This window comes from Chiloscyllium punctatum, chromosome 38 (assembly GCF_047496795.1).
Source record: "Chiloscyllium punctatum isolate Juve2018m chromosome 38, sChiPun1.3, whole genome shotgun sequence".
Taxonomy (NCBI): Eukaryota; Metazoa; Chordata; class Chondrichthyes; order Orectolobiformes; family Hemiscylliidae; genus Chiloscyllium; species Chiloscyllium punctatum.
The window spans coordinates 70,800,294-70,814,123 of record NC_092776.1 but is presented as its reverse complement, the minus strand read 5'-3'; the positions used below and the strand labels follow the sequence as shown (position 1 = coordinate 70,814,123).

General features: G+C 42.0%; 1 pseudogene; it reads right to left on the bottom strand.

Annotated features, from left to right (window-relative positions):
* Positions 1 to 3,505: 3,505 nt before the first annotated feature.
* LOC140463695 (alpha-(1,3)-fucosyltransferase 11 pseudogene) lies at positions 3,506 to 11,262 on the bottom strand (annotated as a pseudogene).
* Positions 11,263 to 13,830: the final 2,568 nt, after the last annotated feature.

The following is a 13,830-nucleotide window of genomic DNA, read 5'->3' as shown; positions in this document are numbered from 1 at the left end:
CTTACTCGGTTGGTGGGACGTGCATGTTTCAGAATCTCCACACAAGGCCTCCTGATCCTCTCCGGCTGTTTCCAGGATACTCCCCATAGGTTGGGATTGGGGGCTGAGGGAACGGATATCCGGCACTCCCCCACCCGGCTTTGCCCTTTCTGCCATATTCCAGGCTGTTTCTCCTGGAATGGGAGAAAGGAAAAAAAGGAATGAGGGTGGGAGTGGGTGTACCTGCTGTTAGTGCTGGAGGCGGAGAAGGTTGAAGTGTCCAGAGGGAGTCTGACCACATTGTTGTATCCATGCCGTGTTATTAGTTATGGGGGCTATTGCGTCAGTGACAGAAAAAGTGGGAGAGGGAATGTGCTGAAATCAATAGTGAGAGTGGTCGTGCTTGAGCCTTATTTGGAGATAGAATGTGAGCCTTGTTCGGGGATAGGTATTAAAACAGATATACAGTGAGTGTGAGGGAGCAGAGAGAAGACGATGACTCTTATCCTGGCAGAGCGGGGAGGACATTGATATTTGTCCTGTATTGCTGACCAATTCTTCAGATTATCTAAGCGTCGAGGTGAAACTCCCCAAACGTCCTGTCCAAGTCTCTCGTTAATAACGTCACAGACCCTGTCCCACAGACTCCACAGAATCCGTTTGGGTGGATCTAACAAATAGCAAGGAGGAGCAAACATTGGTGTATATCGAGACCAAAACCGTGGCGCAAATACTTCACATCACATGCTCTGGAAATTGGTAATGCAAGTATTTGCTTGGGATAGCAATGACTTGGTGACATTATCACTGGTGTTTTAGCCCAGAGACCCAGGGACTGTTCTGAGTACCCGAGTTCGAATCCTGCCATGGCATATGGTGGAATGTGAATTCAATAAGTATCTGGAATCAAGGGTTAATGACGATCAGTAACCCATTGTCGAATGTTGGAAAAACTCATTTGGTTCACTAATGTCATTTAGGGAAGGAAACTGCTGTCCTGAGTGCATTCACTCTGTTCATGCCTCCCATGATCTTATATACTTCCATCAGATCCCCCATCATTCTCATACACTCTAAAGTTCAAAAATCCAAGCAAGTCCAAACTCTCCTTAAAATCAGGATATTAGAGTCATTGGCAGCATCCGTGTAAATTTCTTGTGCACTCTTTCCAGTTTAATAACATTCTTCCTAAAGCAAAGTAAACAAAACTGAACACAATGCTACAAGTATGGCCTCACCAACATCCTGTAAAACTGAAACATAAATCTCCAATTTCGATGTTCAATGCCTTGACTGATGAAGGTCAGGGTGCCAAAAGCTTTCCTCACTGTCCTGTCTATCTGGGAATTAACTTTCAGAGAACCGTGCACCTGAATTCCAGGGTCCGTCTGTCCCACTACAACCCTTAAGTCTCAACCATTCACCATGAAACTCCGACATTGAATTGACTTTGCAAAATGCAAGAACTCACATTAATCCACATTCAACTCCATTTGCCATTTCTTGGCCCACGTCCCAGACTGATCAAGGTCCTGCTGAAATTTCTGACAACTTCACTGTCCACAAGACCACTTATTTAGTGTCATCTGCAATCTTAATAATCATGCCTTGTGCATTCTAAACTAAATTATTATACACAACACAAACAGAAATGGTCCCAGCCTCGATCACTGAGGCACTCCACTAGTGACAGGCCTCCAATCCGACAAACATCCTTGACTATTACTCTCTGCTTCCTGCCATCAAGACAGTTCTGTATCTAATTTGCCATGTTCCCACTCCATTCCATGCAATCTAACATTACAGAGCAGTGTACCATGTGAACCCTTATTGAAAGTCTTACTAAAATCAATTGGACTACCTATACCACCTGCCCTCGTCAACGTTGCTGGTCACTTCATCAAAAAACTCTAATAAATTTGTCAGCCATGATCTCCCATATACAAAGCCGTGCTGACTGTTCCTTATCACACCCTGCCTTTCCAAATATATGTTTATCTTAACTCTTAGAATCTCCTCAAGTACTTTACCTACCACAGATGTCCGGTTTACTGGTCTATATGATTAGATTAGACTACTTACAGTGTGGAAACAGGCCCTTCGGCCCAACAAGTCCACACCGACACTCCGAAGCGTAACCCACCCAGACCCATTCCCCTACCCTAACACTACCGTCAATTTAGCATGGCCAATTTACCTAACCTGCACATTTTTGGATTGTGGGAGGAAACCGGAGCACCCGGTGGAAACCCACACAGACACGGGGAGAACGTGCAAACTCCACACAGAGTGTCACTGGAGGCGGGAATTTAACCCGGGTCTCTGGCGCTGTGAGGCAGCAGTGCTAACCACTGTGCCACCGTGCTGCCCCAATATGGAGAAGGATTCTGATATTCGTGTTGCAAAAAAGATATAAGAAAAGGATAAGAGCTAAAACACAAGATTCACAAAAATGATAAAGCCAAGATACAGATATTGGGGAATACCATTCATATGAGGGAGTCTTCCTTAGGACAGGAGGATGAGAGTACTTAACAGAGCAGGCTAAGATTGAGCTGCTTTTTGTTGTTTCATGGATGTAGGTGCAGCTACAAAGCCAGCACCTGTTACTCATCCTCAAATAACCTGAAAGGAGGTAATTTCACAGGGCGATTAGCAGTCAGCCTCATCGCTGCCGGTCTGGAATCAATGTAGTTCAAAGCAGGATCTCCCTCCCTAAAATGCATTAGTGAATCAGATGAAGTTTTACAACAATTGATGATATTCTAGCTAATAACAGCCATTGAAACTCTTTATAAACCCAGGTTTAATAATTGTACTTGAATTCATGCCATGTTAGGAGTTAACATGGCATCACAACATTAACCTGGGTCTCTGGATTACTAGTCCAATGGAAGTATTTCCATCAAGCTACCAACGTCTTCAGTGTAGAGAACATTCCACTTTTGGAGGCTCAATAGGAGGAACCATAAATATAACAATCACTTCAAATGGGAATTCTGGAGTAACTTCTTCACTTAGAAAATGGCAAGAATGTGGAACTCAACAATGAAGCAAATAGCATTGAGGTTTTCAAGGGGAAGTTACATATTCACACAACTGAGGGGGAAAAAGCTTATATTTATAGAGGCTTATGTGGAACAAATCTGTTGAACTAAATGATGTATTTATATGCTGCAGGAATCATGTAAATTTCTTGTTTAAAACTCTTTTATCTTTCTGAAAGGAATAAAGAATATTAAATTTAACTTGTATAAATGTTAAATGTTGTAATATTCATTATCTCTATATATTGCAGAAGAGGGTATTTAAGTTGCAAACTTTGCCTGATTGGAGGAATAAATATGCTTGAAACCTACCTTCACATGTTAAAAATTCAAACTCAAACCACGTCCTGCGAATTGAAACCAATGTTGCACTTGCCATTTAGCACCATATTTAGCAAAATGAAAACAGCAAGACCATTGATTCCTACAAAAGCTATAAGAACTTGATTTCAATAAAAAATATATCTATATATAAAAAAGTGTCCATAAACTTAATGAGAATTGCATTCTCAAAATGCGATACAAGTGGTAGTGTTTATCCAATGGCCCGATTCTCAAGCAGTAGTCCAACTGTCAGTATCTGTTCCTCTTCATTATTAGTTGATGAACGTAATCCCATAGTTTACTTGGGTCGGTCTCATTTTGGTGAATCATATTGCTTAGGGTTTCAGCTTGGTCGAGACTCTGCCAGTAATCTTGACGCCACATTTCTTTCCAACTGTCATTTTTAGGTATCTCATCAATGCTTCCATGCCCCGCGAGTGGAAGAGCACAGCCCATGTGATTGTAAGCAGCTATTCTAGGGGCTGGCATTTTAAACTTATCTGGCTGCTGTCTGTGAGCTTCCTCTGCCTGCAATCTTTCATTTTCCTTCTCACAAGCAAAGCATTCAAATCCATTCAAATAGTTAGGTTTGTTAATATCATTCACGTCCAATTCCCTCTTTTCCAAATTCTCGAGCAGCAAAGTGTTGGTGATGCCACCTGGCTGTTTTTACTCTAGATACTTCAAATATTCATTGTCATTTTGGTCAAGGAAGTTGATGTAGTCTGCTAAATCCTTTGGTGATTCAAAGTCGTCAATTAGAATTACAGAATGTGAATTAGGCATCCAATCCTGGACCACTGGGGAACCGCGATAGATCAGCATAGCTCCCAGTGCATTGGGCGCCATAGCTTCTCAGTCATATAATCGTCACATATCGCGTTCTCCATGGCGAGGTGAAATTTGTACTGGCTTACGAAATTCATGAACTCTGCATCTTCAGTTGTGGCTGTTAGTGTGCCGACCAATCGATCATTAGGCAGATTCTTGTTTTGCAGGCACTGGCCGTAAGAATTAATCTCTTGTTCCCAGGTTTTACTTTGCAGTCCTTCTTGAATAAGAGCACAGTAATACCTGTCCTCCAGTCATCTGGGGCCTCATCCATGGCCAGCAGATGATGTGAAAATATCAGCCAGGCCCCCCGCAATCTCTTTTCTGTCCTCTTGCAATATTCCTGGAGATTTCTGGTTTATACAAATACTGCAAAGTCTGAAACAAAAGTCTATTTCTTTAAGGCAAAAACACTCAAGACTGAGAAAGTGACTTCATGATGGTTAACACAATAAATTAAAGATTATATTAATCATAGGAAGTGCCTTCAGAAGAAATCCAGACATTATGGAAACCTGAGAAATGTCAGAAATTTATAATCCAGAAAAGGAGGGCCATGAAACTGATAAAGAAATCAGAAAGCGAACATGCATGCTAACAAATAGGAACACAAAGACTGCATAAATCTACGATCTATATTTCAAAGGAAACAAAATAAAAGCATAGTAAAATGTGGAAATTTGTAATCGGAAGAGGATTGCTTATTGTCGAGAACAGAGAAATGGGCGAGAAAATAACCAGTTACTTTGCATCTGTCTTGATGGAAGAAGGCCCAGAAAATCACCCATAAATACCAAGAGATCATGTAGGGCTTGTGGAACTAAAGACGCAAAATCAATTCATATCAGTAACAAGGTAGCACTTGAACATGGAGCTGGATGGAGCATTGGTCAGTCTAACGAAACAGATGTCATTCATTTCAAAATGTCAGAAATAAATCAGCAATAGAAGTATTAATTGCTGTGGTTCTGTTCGCCGCGGTGGGAATTTGTGTTGCAAAAGTTTCGTCCTCTGTCTAGGTGACATCCTCAGTGCTTGGGAGCCTCCTGTGAAGCGCTTCTGTGTTGTATCCTCCGGCATTTACAGTGGTTTGTATCTGCCGCTTCCGGTTGTCAATTCCAGCTGTCCGCAGCAGTGGCCTGTGTATTGGGTCCAGGTCAATGTGTTTGTTCGAGGAAACATCACAGAAGCGCTTCACAGGAGCTCCCAAGCACTGACGATGTCACCTAGACAGGGGACGAAACGTCTGCAACACAAATTACCACCTCGGCGAATAGAACCACAACAACGAGCACCCGAGCTACAAATCTTCTCGCAAACTTTGAAGAAGTATTAATTGCACTGCCAAAGGCTGTGTTTGATTTTCCTGTACATTCCTAGAGGGTGGAAAGCCATTGTAGATAAACGGAAGTTAATAAACGTGATCCAAGCATGGCAGGTAGGTGAATGCAATGGATCCAGACATCCAGAAAGGGAAAAAGTGATAGTGTAAAGAAATGCGGACCAATTAACTTGATATCTGTAGAGAAACCTTTGAAATCTATGAGGCAGGATGTAATATTGGATATTTAGAAATTAACAGCAACATTGGAGAGAATCAGTATGCATTTTTGAAAGGAAATCATACTTGATAACTTCAGAATTTTTTGAAGGGTATTTGGAAGAATATATGTAAGTGGAAAGTTAAAGTTGGGTTCACCTTCAATTACAGGAGACAGAGTATCGATACAACAAAAAGTTGAGGTAGTTTCATAGTGTATTGTACCTGGAGAATTGCGTACAGGGTTGGTGAGACTGTACCTGGAGTATTGTGTACAGGGTTGGTGAGACTGTACCTGGAGTATTGTGTACAGGGTTGGTGTGACTGTATCTAGACGATTGTGTACAGGGTTGGTGATATTGTACCTGGAGTATTATGTACAGGGTTGGTGAGACTGTATCTGGACGATTGTGTATAGGGTTGGTGAGACAGTACCTGGAGTGTTGTTTACAGGATTGGTGAGACTGTATCTGGACGATTGTGCACAGGGTTGGTGAGACTGTACCTGGAGTATTGTGTACAGAGTTGGTGAGACTGTATCTGGAAGATTGTGTACAGGGTTGGTGAGACTGTACCTGGACGATTGTGTACAGAGTTGGTGAGACTGTACCTGGAGTAGTGTGTACAGGGTTGGTGAGACTGTATCTGGACGATTGTGTATAGGGTTAGTGAGACTGTACCTGAAGTATTGTGTACAGGGTTGGTGAGACTGTATCTGGACGATTGTGTACAGGGTTGGTGAGACTGTACCTGGACGATTGTGTACAGGGTTCGTGAGACTGTATCTGGACGATTGTGTACAGGTTTGGTGAGCTAATCTGAGAAGGAAAATGCTGACCACAGAGAAAGTGCAATGGACATTCTCCAGATTCGTCCCTCAGATGGTGAGATTGTCTGATGCAGACACTCGGCCTGTGTTCTCTAGGATTTCAAAGAATGAGAGGTAATCGTAGTGAAATTTTGGAAATTCACTAAACATATGACAAAGTGGAAATAAACAGGATGTTTCTCTGGCTGTCTATTCTACATTTAAGACATATAATGGCAGGATAAGGGACAGGCCATTTAAGACTACATAAAAAGGAAATTCTTCACTCGGAGAGGACTGACTAATACAGGGACGTGGAAATCTGCTGTCAGGCAAGTTTAGGGAGAACCCCCAGGTATTCAGCAAGTTTGTCAAGTGGTACAGAATAACCACGCAATAGGAAGGAGTCATTAGTGACTTGCCAAGTTGCATCTAAATCAACTTTAGAGGTAGGAGTCACAGGGTGGTGGAAGAAGCCTGTTTGTGTGACTGGAGGCCGGTGTCCAATGGTGTACGACAGGGAGCAGTGTTGTGTCCCTTATTATTTGTGATTCGGAGGTGCCAGTGATGGACTGGGGTGGCCAAAGTTAAAAATTACACAATACCAGGTTTATTCGGAGGCACGAATTTTTAAAGCGCACAACCACCTGATGAAGAAGCAGTGCTTCGAAAGCTAGTGCCTCTGAATAAATCTGTTGGGCTATTACCTTGCGTGACCTATAATGTTATTATTGTAATTTTCATAAATGGTGATCTGTGAATATGGACGAGGGGTGGGGAGAGTGTGATAACTAAGTTTGTGTTTGATACAACGAATGACCGGTTGATTGGCAGTGAGGAGGATAGTTTTATGTTACAGGAAGATACAGATGGAATGGACAGATCAATGGCAGATGTAATGTAGCCCTGATAATTATGAGATGATGCACTTTGGAAGAAGGAAGCAGACAGGGGAGTACTCAGTGAATGGCAGCACACTAGGGAGCTCAGAGGGAGCTTCTCCACACATCCCTGAATGTGATTGGGCAGGTTAATACACAAGTTGAGAAAGCAAAGGGGAGCGTAAGCATAGCCTTTATTCATCGAGGCACAGATTATAAGAGCTATGCAGAACTTTGTTTAGGACAAGATGGAATACTGTGAGTAGTTCTGGGAACCACATGACAGGAAGGATGTGATTGTACTGGAGGGGGTGCAGAGGTGATTCACCAGGATGTTCCCTGGGATGGAGCATATCAGCTATGGAGAGAGGCTGGGTAAGCTCGGGTTGTTTACACGGGAGCAGAGAAGGCTGAGGGGGATGTGATACAGAAGGAAAAGATTATGAGGGATATGGACTTGCTGGATAGACAGCAGCTGTTCCTTTTAGTCAGAGGGAGAAGAACAAGGGGGAGTACATTCTTAATGTAAAGGGTTTGAGATTGAGAGGGGACTTGAGGATCATTTTTCACCCAGAGGGTTTTGAGGTCTGGAATACACCACCAAAGAGGGAGTTGTCACGGGTAACCTCACCTCTGTTACAAAGTACTTGCATGACCTCGTGAAGTGTCATAATATTCGTGTAGAAAAGTGGCACTAATGTAGACCGTGCTGTATTTCTGATGAGTACATGGTTGTGCAAGGTCAAACATTGAGAAGCTTGCGACAGGAATTGATGGGTTTCAGAGCACTCTATATGCACAAGGGTAATAAGAGGGAACTTGTAACAGCTTCATAAAGTATACCGATGACAAAACAAAGGGAAAACAACGTGCAGCTTTGTTACATTCTGAAACCAGAGAATGGAGAATGGAGAAGAGGGAAATGGCAGAACTATGCAGCAAATATTTCAGTTACGTCTTCGCAGAAGAAAACAAAATAAAAAAATCTTCACAGCAATACAAGGAAAGCTTAATCTGGTGAGAGAGAAAAAGGGAGTAGAATACAATTAGTAAATAAACGTTATGGAGAAAGTACTTTAACTGAAAGTAATGGGGCTGAGACAAAGGCAACAGAGATTTATCAAATGGGAATCATATTTGAGAGACTGACTTTCAGCAAAATTATGGAGAAGTAATCAATGCAATACGATTGGATTTTCAGAAAGATTTTTGATAAAGCCCCAAGCCTACTATGCAAATTCGAATCCTATGGGCCTGGGGCTAACAGAAAGGCAAGGTTTTACAATGGGAGAGCTAACAGGAAACAGTGAGTAGGAATAAATCGATTTGTTTTTACAGCAGAGGAATCGGGGGTATAGCAGGATTTAGTGTTTGGGCTCTAGCTACTTCGAATACACACCAAACTTTTTTCAGAGGGAATCAAATGCAATATTTCCAAGGCTGCTGATGGCACGAATCGATATCGGATTATAAGTGGGGGAGGAGGATGTAAAAGGTGACTGAGGCAAGTGGAGTGTCTGTTCAAATACGGGGCAATGAAGAGCAATGTGGGTGGATGTGACGTTGTACCCTTTGATGTGAAAAAGAGAACGGTAACCTACCAGTTGAAAAGGTTGGAAAATGTTGCTCTATAAAGGGAAATATGATTCTTTTTGTTTCATTCTTCACCGACCTGCACTGTCTATACAGGGCGGTGAGTTCTGAAGCCAGAAGAAATATGTAAATGGCATTGGGACACTTACCAGTGTACATAGACCCACCAGTTGGGTAGCTGTAACATTGAAAAGGATCTGGATCTCCCTGAGCACTAGTCACTGAAAGTATTTTTTTGCAGGAAGAGAAAACAGAACGTAAATGATGTGTTGGACCTTCATTGCAGGGGGATTTGTGTCCAGGTATCAGGGTGTTTTACTGTAGCTGTACAGGCCCTTGATGAGATGCCATCTCGAACATTGTGCAGTATTGTGGGCAGTTTTGGTCTCCTTACCTCATAAAGGACAATGCTGACATTGCGGGAGAGCAGTAAAGGATGACCAGACTGACTTCTGGGATGACAGGCTTGTTGTGGGAGCAGAGTCTGGGTCGACTGAACCTATATTCCATGTGCTTTCGCAAAATGAGTGGTACCTCAGTGAAATATATAAAACTCTGACAGGGTGAGACAGATTACAAGCAGGGATGATACTTTTGGAGCAATTTCAGAGACCATTGAAGAGTTTATCACATGTTTGTGCATCTGGAGTCACTTTTATGCCAGACCTAGAATGCACGGGAGACTTACTTCCTGAAAGTACATTGGGGATGTAAACTGATGTTTACAATCGACATTGGCTTCAGGGTAACTATTACTGGCACCAGAGTTTATATCTCAATATTTTATTAATTGTTTTTAACTTCCACCAGCTGCCAGAGCATTAGCATTGTCTGGATTAGTAATCCAATGACATTTCCACAATAGCACCATCTCCACATGGGGACCTATCAGAAACCACACTGAGCAGGTTATTGCTGTGCTGCTTGATAGCTCTGTCAAAAAGAACTCTCACCAATTTGAGCATCATGATGGGACTTAGGGCGTAGTAATTGGTCAGATTGTAATTATTAGTCTCTTAAGGGAGTGGAAATAGTTGAGCAATTTTCCAACTTGCCAGGGAGCTGTCAGAGTTGGAGCTGGAATGAAACCGCTTCCCAAGGGACACGGCTTGTTGTGCAGCACAAGTCTTCAGTCCCATTGCAGGAATGCTGTCAGGGCCCACTGTCTTTGTCGTTCAGCTGTTTCTCCATGGCACGAGTAGCGAATCGAATTGGTTGAAGACTGGCACCTGTGATTCTGTGGGTATCTTGGCGAGGGTGAGGTAGATCATCCACACAACACTTCTGGCTGAGGATGGTGCAGATACTACATCCTTGTCTTTTACACTGAAGGTGCAGGGCTTTTCCGTTATTTAGGATGGGGATGTTTGTGGAGCCCTTTCCTGCGTCGTTTGTTTACTCGTCCATCGCCATTTGTGACTAAATGTGGCAGGACTGCAGAGCTTCAATCATATCTGTTTGTCAAGTGCGGTAGCTTTAATGGGATAGCATCAGGTTTAGGTTTACCTGGTTCTGACCTTGACACGTTCACTCACACTCGTCACTGAGCCATAGATCGTGTTGATGGTAATGGCAGAATGAAGGATTATCCTGGGCAAAAAAGTTACAGGTTGTGGTTGAATGCAGGTCTGCTTCTCCTGCTGCTATGGTCGACAGCACTATATGAAAACGCAGTTTTTAGCTGCAATAGCTGCAATGCAATTCTGTCTGTTCCCCAGTTGACATCGAGACCCATTCGCCCATCAGCCCTGTACTCAGTGACCAACACTGGTTTCTGATATAGAAATACTTCCATTCTCTAAAATTCTCATGTTGCTGAGGGTCTCTCCCCGGGTCATGCTTTCAATCTGACACATTGCGCAAAAGCATTTAACTGATTTTAATTCAACTGTTAATTTCATCTGAATCTTTTTCCTTCATTAATGCCATCTTCGGTGTTAAAGTGAATGTGTTTCCCTCTGTTTCTCTCCCTGACCATGATTAAGAGCTCTGTAGTGTCAGTGACACCAGCCTTATGTCGTTCCAGAGCCAATGAATTCTCTGGATTCCCAATAATCTTCACCACATTGTATGTTTTCTCTTTTGGTTTGATGCTGTCCCTTACTTGCCTTATCATTCATGACTGCCTTGTCCTCGCATGTGTATGTTCATCTTCTTTCGGATGAATTTCATTATGTTCCGAATTATCCCCAGATACTTCTGCCATTGCCGCTCCAAGGTCTTCCCTGCTCGGTTTCCCTTCTGATTAACTCTGGCCATCTCCTCCTGAATGTCTTTGGAGTTATATTGCTCAATTATAATCACATTACATCAAGAAAAGAGCAATAGATATAAACCGAAATGAGTTTTGAGAGATGGGACACCAAGAATAATTGGTGGATTTCTTAACTAGATACAAAGAGAGAACGAGAGACAAGATGTAGATGCGAAGATAAGAAAAATGAGAAAACTAGATTATTGAAAGAAGTAGATGTACATCCCTCAATGTTTTGGCAATTCCTGTGTCCTGTGGTCCTTTGTACAGTGCATTTACAACAGAGTAATATGTTCAAATGCTGAGTCTGATGCCAGATTTTTTTATCTCCAATAATATGACAGACAGTAACTTTGGAAAGATCCAGCAGGCCAATATATTGAATTCCTGTTAGAAAGGGGATTAACTGAAATAAGTTGGGACACCATAAGCAAGATTTTTTTTTGTAGTTAGATTAGATTACTTACAGTGTGGAAACAGGCCCTTCGGCCCAACAAGTCCACACCGCCCCACCGAAGTGCACCCCACCCATACCACTACATCTACCCCTTACCTAACACTACGGGCAATTTAGCATGGCCAATTCACCTGACCTGCACATCTTTGGACTGTGGGAGGAAACCCACGCAGACACGGGGAGAACGTGCAAACTCCACACAGTTAGTCGCCTGAGGCGGGAATTGAACCCGGATCTCTGGCGCTGTGAAGCAGCAGTGCTAACCACTGTGCCATCATGCCGCCCACGGCATTTATAACGCATATCCTGATAAGAATGAGAGACAAGACTAAGGAATCCCAGACAAGGGGGGAACGTTGAGAGAAGGGGAACATAACATTTCAGATGAGGATCAAATAATGCTTTCATGCTTTATAATTGCTCTACATCATGTGCACTATTTTTCGGTATATGAGTCTCCATTGTTCATTCATAATGTGTTGTACACATATGAACAATCTTCCTTATCTGAACACACACTGATTAAACATTGTATATAAAATCATTTTTCCATCATTTCAAACTGTCCTGTTGTCGTGCTACCAGGATACATGAACACAAACTGGCCATCAAAAGACATGATCCACTATCACTAGTTTCCATACATACAGACAAAGAATGATACCACTTTGACTGGGACTCCACACACATCGTAGGAAAGGCGAAGCAAAGACACGCACGAAAGTACGTAGAGGAATGGCGTTCTAACCAGAAGTACATTAATAAACACATCAATTTCGATCCTATCTACGTTCCCTTTAAACAAAGAAGTGGAAATGACATCATCCAACTTAAGAAACCAAAACCTATAAATAAAGAGTCGGGACATACCACCAGTGTGTCACGGAGAACCTGATGATGTTACCTCGTCATGGTAATGAAACATCTGAAAACAAATCTTCAAGCTCAGCGAGCTAACTTACATACTTTTAAATTGTTATTTTTCTTTCAATAGTTGAATTTGGGACTTCTCTGTCACTCATGTTTTAACAGATTACGAGGCGAGGCAAGTTTTTCTGGGTGTGTGGTTTTAATTAACAGAGGGGTTCGACATCGACATTATAACAGTTTGAGGGTTTGTTGTATGGCATTAGAACAGATTTGGGGTACAAAGGGTCCCAGCAGATTCCATCACTTGGCAGTTAGTGACCTAGATCTTCAAATAAAACTGGTGAGGAAATTCATTTCATTTTGTTTCCTTGTGGTTGATTAAATTAAAAGAAATGGCTTTTAACATTACTAAAGAAGTTCTGGGATTTGAAGATGATTCCAAATTTGCCAAGTAAGTTTAGAAAGACAGAGGAAGGGCATACTTTTAGGATTAACAAGTAGATTAGAATTGGGTTTCACCAGGGACAAAAGGAAAGCTGAAATTGTAATGGAGTTGGTGAAGCACTTTGGTGTATCAGAGAAACAGGCAACTGCAGTCGAGTTAGAAAAAACTAAAATTGCAAATGTGGCAACTCGACTTAGAAGATAAAGAAAGAGACAGAAAGCCAGAAAAAAGAGAAAGAGAAAGAGCGGAAAAAGAATGAGAGACAATATGAAATTCAGAAGTTGGAAATTAGATAAGAAAGTTAAATTAACAGGATGAAGGAAAAGGGAGAATGTAGGGATATATACAACTATGTTAATATATTTCGGTGAGAAAAATGTCAAAACCTTTTTTATTTCATTCGAAAAATAGACTCGGCAGATGGTATATTCAGTTAACTTGTGGGTAATGTTAGTTCAGACTAAGCTGGTGGGCACAGCTGGTGAGGTTTGTGCAGCGCTATTAGATGAGGGATCAAGAGGTTATGCAGATGTCACACACGCTGTTTTGAGTTTTTATGAATTGGGACTCGAAGCATGTTGACGGAAGTTCAGAAATATAGAGATGGAAACAAGTCAGAGTTATGTTGAGTTTGAAAGAATTAAACACAGTCATTTTGACAGATGGGAGCAGGCCTCAAACATGGATAAGACCTGTGAGGCCCGAAGGGAGATTATTCTGCTAGAGGTGTTTAAAAACTCACTTCCAGAGATGGTAAAAATTTATATGAATGAATGGAAAGTTCAAGAAATGAGAAGTGCG